Genomic DNA, 8,958 nt, shown 5'->3' on the forward strand with positions numbered 1-8,958 from the left:
CAGTATCTCATTAAAGAGGCCATTTCAAAGATAATTTCTAGAGAGATTTTGTTAAAAGGAACATTGATATTTATAATTTTTAAATATTTTATTATTTTTTTATTTATTTGAGAATGACAGACAGAGAAGTAGGGAGTGAGATAGAGAGAGAGAGAGAGAGAGAGAGAGAGGGAGAATGGGTACGCCAGGGCTTCCAGCCACTGCAAATGAACTAACAGACACATGCACCCCCTTGTGCATCTGGCTAACATGGGTCCTGGGGAGCTGAGCCTCAAACCGGGGTCCTCAGGCTTCACAGGCAAGTGCTTAACCACTAAGCCATCTCTCCAGCCCAATATTTATAATTTTTTTTTGAAAAGAAAGTTTCCTTCTGTCAGCAGTTGCTGAATTACAAGGCTGGAGACTGTTGAAAGGAGATCCAGGATGCTCCTCTGTTGTCTGGCTCAGCACTCTGTATCTCTCTCATCTGCTTTTCCTTAATTCTAAAAAACATTTGATATAATGAATGTCTCTTATCATATTTTTCATTTGGTTCATGAAACATAACAACCTGACCTTGATGAACTAGATGACATTCAGGATTTCAGAAGTTTTTATTTTTTTAATGAGATTCTCTTTTTGGTCTTGGTTAGTGATAAAGACATTTAATATTAATTGCAGTGAGTTAGCTCTTTAGTATCTATGTACTTCAAGGGGTTGTGTCTCATAATATGGTTAGTTTGTCATACCAAGGTGCCTCCATTCCCTTGTCGTGGATGGAATTTGGCAAAAATACTGAGATGGAGTAAGAGCTATCTGGTTTCAACCTGAGCATACAGTAGTTACTTCATTCTACTACATATCACTGCCTTCTTCTGACAAGGGGAGACGTATTTTCTAGATTATCTTAGGTTTAGAAATCTGTAACATCTACACAAACTTTTTCTTTATGCTGTAGTAACTAACATGTGGTTTACCTTGTAAAATGAAAAATACCAAGTAACAGACATTTGGTAAGAAATCATTTTAAAGATAACAGAGAATGTTTTGAAGATTCATGGCAACCAAGTTTGCATTGTTTTTGACTATTATCCTGCAGACATGTAACTTGAGAATCATTTCTGAGCCCTGATGTGCCCATCAGACAGATGGGTGGGGCTTGGCCACAGTCTGAAATTCTGGAGCTGAAGTCTTATCTGGCAGGTTGCCCAGACCTGGGGCAGAGCCAGGACAGCTGCCCAGAGAGGCTGTCCCATGGCATGGCGGAGAAGCTGCTGTTCAGGGCGCTGTTAGGAGCAGCTGGGCCCCTCTACCCAGGTCCAGATGCGCATCTTCTGCTGCTACTCAGAGCTCAGATCCTGCTATGAAAAAGAGTCAATGCCTTCTAATTGCTGATTGAGACTTTTTAAAAATTTCTTTTTTTTTTTTTTAAATGAGAGAAAGAGAGTGAGAGAGCAAACGAGGAGAGAGAATTGGAGCACCAGGGCATCCAGCCACTGCAATTGAACTCCAGACACATGAGCCACCTTGTGTGCATGTGCAACCTTGAGAGCTTGTGCCACCTTGTGTCTGGCTTAAGTGGGATCTGGAGACTTGAACACAGGTCCTTAGGCTTCACAGGCAAGTACCTTATACACTAAGCTATCTCTCAAGGCCTTGATTGAGACTTTTAGTGAACTTCTTTCCTCCTTGTACCAAAGATGGGGAGACAAATAAGCGTGGGCTCTTGCTTATATACCCTTCTAGCACTTGGGAGGCTGAAACAGGAGGACTGCTGAGAATTCAAGGCCATCCTGAACTACATAGTGAGTTCCAGGCTAATCTAGGCTACAGTGGGAGCCATCCTCTGGCTCAAAAAGTAAACCAAGAAAAAATAACAATACTTTTAAAACATTTTATCTATTTGAGAGAGAAACAGAGAGAGAGAGAGGGAGAGAGAGAGAGAGACAGACAGACAGACAAGCAGATAAAGAAAGAGAATAGGTGTTGCTCCAGGGCTTCTAGCCACTGCAAGCGAACTCCAGATGTATGTGCCACCTTGTGCATCTGGCTTATGTGGGTACTCGGAAATCAAAGCTGGGTCTTTAGGCCTTTCAGGAAAGGGCCTTCTCTCCAGTGCAAGAATACTTTTTGCTTAATGGAGGGGGGCAGGGAATGCTCCAAAGAAGGGAAGAAAGTTATAGTTAAAGTAAAACTCAGTTAGGGTTTGCTGAACTTTTACCAGGCCGAAGAGTCTGCCGAGGTAGGTTGTTCTCCCTGCTTCTGTGTTCTGCGTGTTCTAAGATGCAAAGAAACGGGAGTCCCTTGCTCTTCTAGCATGCCTTCTCTCAAACCCCTTTTCTCAATGCAGGAACATTCTTTCTTCTGTCCAGTTGAATCATGCCATCTGTAAGTCCAGCAGGACTGAAGATCACGGCCAACTGCCCAGAGCAGGGTATTCTCTCAGAACCTGGGATGATTCCACTGACACTCTTACTGCGTAACTCCCAAGTGTCAGTGTGCGTGCGTGCGTGCGTGCGTGCGTGTGTGTGTGTGTGTAAAGAAAAACAGTCACTTAGGCATTATACTCCCCAAATAATTTTGGAGAAATGCAGTATTAAAAAAGACAAACATTTCTTTAAAGGCATAACTTCTTGTAGTTCTTCATAAGCTCATAAGAATTATAAGTCTTCTAGGAAAAGGAACCACTGTGTTCCTAAGTGACTGGATATTTGTTTTTGTGTTTTCTTCTTTTGGGCACATCTTAGTTTTGGAAGTTGTCCCCTGATACGCCCACGTCAGCTCTGTTTTCTCTGTGACACTTGTGTCTTTCCTCACCTCACATGGTTGTGAGTTCAGGGCTGCTTTCCTCTTGAGCCATGCTCCATCTCTTTTCTGACTGAGTGCAGGGCCTCCGTGGACTTGGATAGGGAGGGCTCAGTGTATGGAACATGCACTGAATTGAGGCCCCGCTGGGCTGCCAATCCAGTGGAGAAGAATCAGGCTTGGAATTTAATAGGTCGGGAGTTAGGGACACTTGGGGGTTAGGAAGAAAGTTATCTAGGAGAGACCATGGACTTGGGGAATAGTTCTTAAACTGATGTGCTTACCTAGAAGAAAAGAAGGCTTCTGGCTGGGGCTCCTTTATATATCGTGTACATGGTATAAAGTAAACATGCTTTGGAAAACTGGAAGTAGTCAAAAATTTGGGGTCATAGAACATGTACTGTGGTTTGAAAATTTCTTAGTCTATATGGGCTACTATAACAAAAACAAAATAAACTAGTTGGCTATAAAGTTTATTTCTCCAATTTGAAGGCTTAGGAATCCAAAGTCAAATTGTGGGATAGTTTTGTGTGTGGTGAGGAGCTGCTTCCTGACTCATGCAGAGCTGTCTGTTCTCTGTCCTCACATGGTAGCAGGGGAGAGCTTGCTCCCTGGATTCTCTTTTAACAAGGTTACTAATTCCATTCACAAGTGCTCTGTTATCATGACCTAGTCATTTCTTTTCTTTTTCTTTTTTTTTTTTTTGAGGCAGGGTCTCACTCTAGCTCAGGCTGACCTGGAATTCACTAACTATGTCGTCTCAGACTTGCCTCGAACTCACTGTGATTCTCCTACGTCTGCTTCTAGAGTGACTAGGCTCATGACCTAGTCATTTGTTAAAGGCCTCATCTCTTAATACCATCACCTTGGGGGTTAAAATTTCAACAACAGTCAGGTGTGGTGGTGCATGCTTATAATCTCAGCACTTGGAAAGCAGAGGCAGAAAGATCAGAGTTTAAGGCCATCTTTGATTACATAGTAAGATCCAGCCCAGCCTGAGCTAATGAGTCCCTATTTCAAAAACAAAAAAGAATACACCCCCCCCAAGCAAAACAATTTTCATATATGAATGTTCAGATCACAGCAACCATGGGAAATGATGGAACAAATGCCAGTGACTTAGTGACCTTGCTGATTTAAGAACATTTAATATGGATTCTTTAAATCAGGTGCGGTAGTGCATGTGGGGTGGGGCAGGGCGTCTGTGCGGGAGTCTCAGCCCAGGGACAGTGTTCTTTGTCGGGCTTGGAGAAAGAAGGGGAAGAGGAGGAGGAGAGGAAAGAAGAGAGAGTGCCTCAGAGAGAAACAGAAAGAATGTGGAAGGAAGTGATCTGCAAACTGGAGAAAGTGAGACTGAATGGCAACCACAATCCAATGGCAAGAAGCAAATGACTGTCCCTTTTCAGGCACCTGTTCTGACACAAACTGCCTCCTCCCTGATGCGCCTGCGGGCATTTGAAGACAGGGCTCATGAGAAGGTGGATGTGCATGAGATTTAAACTACTTACCGCTTTCGATCACCATGCCCCCTCATGTTTCCTGTGACTCACATTGGAGGATAGGCGAGTAAGGAAAAAGACAGCTTTCTTCGGGATCTAGATTCCTTAATTGTACAATGATGAAAATAAGCAGTCATCATTCTTCCCAACATGCGTCCCTTCTAATAATGAAACCTGTTATTTACTGATGAATATTCTGGGAAAGAATTAAAATTTATTCACTCGAATCGTTGAAATAATCTCTGGAATGGGTGCTATGATTAACAGAGTAATTAAATGAAATTTGTCTGACTTCCCATCCTCAAAAGCGCTGCGCTCACACGGGAACCACTAAACTATTGTACTCGCGGAGACCACCAGGTGGCAGCCGACACCCATTCTCCCAGCGCGCAGGTTTCCAGGCAGGGCGATCTGAAACCAGGCGGCTGCCAGCTTGACCTAACCAAAGAGAATCCCTGCGAAACGTGCGACAAGCATGCTTACCTACTTTGAGTCACAAGAGAGGACAGATTGAGGCTAAATGGACAGTTGAGATTTTTTTTAATTGTGCATATTTAACTCAGGATGTTCAATGTTGAACAGGACTTCAAAGGTGAAGGAGCATGACTTGAACTCCTGATCTTTCTGCCTCCACTTTCCAACAAGGGTGAAGGAGCGTTAAGGGCCTTGGCAGAGAATCCAAGTGAGCATGAATTCCAAGATTGGGAAAAATTCAAGTGGGGCGCTGCTTAAGTTGTGCAGTGGGGCTGGGGGCGGGGGAGTCAAATCTACCATAGCATAAGTTGAGGTTAGATACAAGAAATACATGAAAGCCATATTTTAGGATTTGAATTTGGTTTTAATTTTCAAAATTAAAAAAACAATCAAACTTATGGAAAAGTTATGAGTAAGAAGAATTTCTAAGGGCTGGAAAGATGGCTTAGCGGTTAAGATGCTTGCCTGTGAAGCCTAAGGACCCAGGTTCAATTACTCAGATCCCACATAAGCCAGATGCACATGATGGTGCATGTGTTGAGTTTGTTTGCGGTGGCTAGAGGCCCTGACATGTCCCCCACCCACACACGCACACACACTCTCTCTCTCATAAACAAATAAAGAAAATAAAGAAAAATTTATATCCACACTACAGTTCATTGTTACCAATACTTTGCTTTGTCCTGAACCTGTTGAGAAGATAATGTAGATAGATACCAGGTCCCTTTATCATCTAAAGACAAGTAGGCTGATTTATATAACTGCAGCATAGTTATGAATAGCCTGGAGATTGATACAATATTGGTATCTACTTCACAAGCAATTAAACTTTGGTTACTTTCCCAAGTATGTACAGGATCATGTACCACATAGAGCTTTCGTTTCTTTTTTGTCTTTTAAATCAAGAATTATTCCTCTATTTTTAAAAAGTGTATTGTGCATCTCTGTAGCATCCCTTAGTGTGTTTTCTTGGGCAGGTGATTGCTGTATGATGCTCTGCCCTCTCAGTGCCCTGCCCTATCTTGAGAATAATGTGGAAACGTGGTTCCTATTCTAGGAACGTTCTCCTTTCTCTCTCTCTTCTATTCTTCTCTCTTCTTTCTTTTAAGTTATAGTTTCCTTTTGAAACTATCAAGTACTTGAAAATATTTTAAAACTATGTAAACTATATCAAGTTTTCAACTTGCATCTACTAATTTGGATATATATATATATATATGTATATATATATATAAAATATTTTATTTTTATTTATTTATTTATTTATTAGAGAGAGAAAGAGAGAATGGGCACACCCGGGCCTCTAGCCACTGCAAATGAACTCCAGACGCATGCCCCACCTTGTGTGTCTGGCTTATGTGGGTCCTAGGAGATTGAACCAGGGTCTTTTGGCTTTTCAGGCAAAGCTATCCCTCCAGACTGATATTTTATGTTTCTAAGAAAGGAAAGTCATCAGAAAATTGAGCTGAGAAGCATCAAATCAGATTCACATTTCAAACCAACACTCTGGGAAGAGAAAGAAAGTGATTTTTTTAAACTATTTTTATTTATTTATTTATTTGAGGGCGACAGACACAGAGAGAAAGACAGATAGAGGGAGAGAGAGAGAATGGGCGCGCCAGGGCTTCCAGCCTCTGCAAACGAACTCCAGACGCGTGCACCCCCTTGTGCATCTGGCTAACGTGGGACCTGGGGAACTGAGCTCGAACTGGGGTCCTTAGGCTTCACAGGCAAGCGCTTAACTGCTAAGCCATCTGTCCAGCCCCAGAAAGTGATATTTTGCTGTCTAGCTTCTATATGTTGTCTACCTTCCCCTTGCATGTAGATCTGATCCTGGGGTTCAGGAAATCTTTGAACCTTGCATCTAACAGAACAAACTTGGCAGGGCAGAAGGAGAACAGAAGCTCTGTTTCCGGGCTTATGCAGCCCAGTCTCTGATCAGATATCTTGTATTTGCTCTCTTGGCAGATTCTTCCTGAAGGCACAGCCGGTGTAGTCGGAGCACAGAGGCCTTTAGCTCTGGACTAGATTTGTTGATCAGCTGAATCTGAAAGAGAGGAAAAAAAAATCTAGGAAGCTCTGACCTCCAACCCTAACCTCTCTTCAAGATGTTTCCCTGCACATCCTCTCATTTAAATCGCACAGCAACCCTTCAAGGCAAGCATTATGATTCCCACTATACAGATTAAAAAAACAAACAAACAAAGGTCTGCAGCCTCAGTGGACATCCAGGACTTCATCCCAGAGCTCTGACTGAAATGGGCAACAAGTCTACTGCCATAAAGGAGCGGGAATTTCTAATCACAATCGTCTCATAACTGACATAAGCAGCTTTGCAGTGTATACTTCCCACGCAGTCTCACCACAACCCACACGACACATAGAGCAGACGGCATTTATCTCCTTTGTAGATGAACATAGGTGTCCACAAGGTTAGTGGGAAAACAAGCCTTTAAAAGTTGCCATTTTAGTATATGTCCTCTGTTGAGGTGAAGAGGGAGGGTTTGGGGATTGAGATGGAAATGGCAGCTGTGGGGGTAGTGGGGTACTTTGGGAGTGAGGCCTGTACAAGCAAGATGCCACTCGTGAAGACTATACTTCCAGGGCTCGTTTCTGTAGTTCACTACTAGAGAAGTTTCTCTGACTGGGTGGAGTTCTGGAAGCCATGAGGAGGAGGTATAGCTTTCTCTCCTGAGCATGAGGCTGGTCTTGGGGTTGCTTTGCTGTAGCTGCCACCTGCCATTGATGATTGGTCCTGCTCTCTTCTGGAGGATCTGGAGGGAGAGGGCACAGCCTGAATGACAAAAAATAAAATGAAATTAAAAATCAAAAAACAAACAAATCCCATAAATGCCACTTCTGGCTTCCTGCACATGAGCTGTGAAGTCACCCAGTGGTGTTCATGGGCTTCAGGAGACAGGACACATCTGTGCCCCATTTGCGTCCTCTTGCCAGAGCCCTGGAGGTTGGCAAGGACTCTAGAGGAGACCCACTCCCAGGGGTAAGGCAGATGCCTTGCAGCTGAGCAAGCAGGACCATAGCTGGCTCCTAGTTTCCTCTCTCAGTGCCCTGAGAGGGCAGCATCCACCCTTCCTGCCTCAGATTGGGGAAGCTGCTCTCTTCTTTCACTCCCCAAGGCTGTCAAGAGAGAGGGGGAGAGAGAGAGAGAGAGAGAGAGAGAGAGAGAGAGAGAGAGAGAGAGAGAGAGGTGGGGGGTGAGGGAGAGGTGTAACTGAAGGAATCTCAAAGTATGGAGGAAAAGAAGAAACTGGGCTTCCCCTCCTACAAGCCAAGAGACAGGGGAGGGGAGGGTGGAGAATGACTTCTCAGGTCCTTGCAGAGAAAGCTAACTTTCAGGGTAAAGAAGGTGATCCCAAGTAATTTCTATGTCTTCCAACTCTTCAAACCCACAGGCAGATATCTCAGTAAGGCTGACTCAGGCTTGACCTAAACAAATAATTCTATGGAACTTTAAGGTGTTTTGTTCTTTCATTGGATAGATAAACCTTGTAGGTCCATTTGGATGCCATTATACAGCAAGAAGCAATGTGCTTCCCAGGAAGGTACTGATAACAGAGCAGGCTTTGAAGCCTGGGCTTGAATCCTGACTCTGGGATTTACCAGCTGTTTGAGTTTGGGTAAAGTGCAGAGCCTTGAAGACCCTGTCATCTCATATAAGCTAGGACAAGAATTCTGTCCATTTCAAAGGGATGCAAGAATGAAACAAGTGTGTGCAATGCTACTCTACAGGAAGAAAGCAAAGGATTCATCTGTTATCACCTTGTCATTCACAGTGAAGAACTGGCTATAGGGTGAAGGAAACTGGTTTCCATTTGTTTCTTTCTGAATAACCAGTTCTCCCCTGGCAAATAATACCCTCTCAGTTGCCCTCCTATGTCTTCTATGAAGAGGCAGAATTACTTTGTAGTAGCTCCTATTAGAGAGAATACTTTTTTTTTTTTTTTTTTTTTTTTTTTGTCACTCTGAGGCCCAGTTTCCTTGGCAAAACAATACCTACAGTGTTTAGAATCTGGTAGACCTGGATTTGAATCCTACCTTCAACACCTACTATCTGAATGATTGTGGGTATTTCTTTACTGTTTCTGAGACTCAGTTTCATCCATTGTTGAGTGAGGATTATAGTCCTTGATAAATTATTTAACTTTGTCAAAACTACTTAGGATGGTCAACATAAGCAGCT

At 43.1% G+C, this 8,958-nt stretch overlaps 1 non-coding gene across 1 annotated transcript; it reads left to right on the forward strand.

Moving 5' to 3' along the window:
* The first annotated feature begins 7,345 nt into the window (after nucleotides 1–7,345).
* Nucleotides 7,346–7,560, forward strand: LOC123461760. The gene has a single exon (XR_006637832.1). It is a non-coding gene; the product is annotated as a small nucleolar RNA U3 (small nucleolar RNA).
* Nucleotides 7,561–8,958: the final 1,398 nt, after the last annotated feature.

This window comes from Jaculus jaculus, chromosome 6, assembly GCF_020740685.1.
Source record: "Jaculus jaculus isolate mJacJac1 chromosome 6, mJacJac1.mat.Y.cur, whole genome shotgun sequence".
Lineage (NCBI taxonomy): Eukaryota > Metazoa > Chordata > Mammalia > Rodentia > Dipodidae > Jaculus > Jaculus jaculus.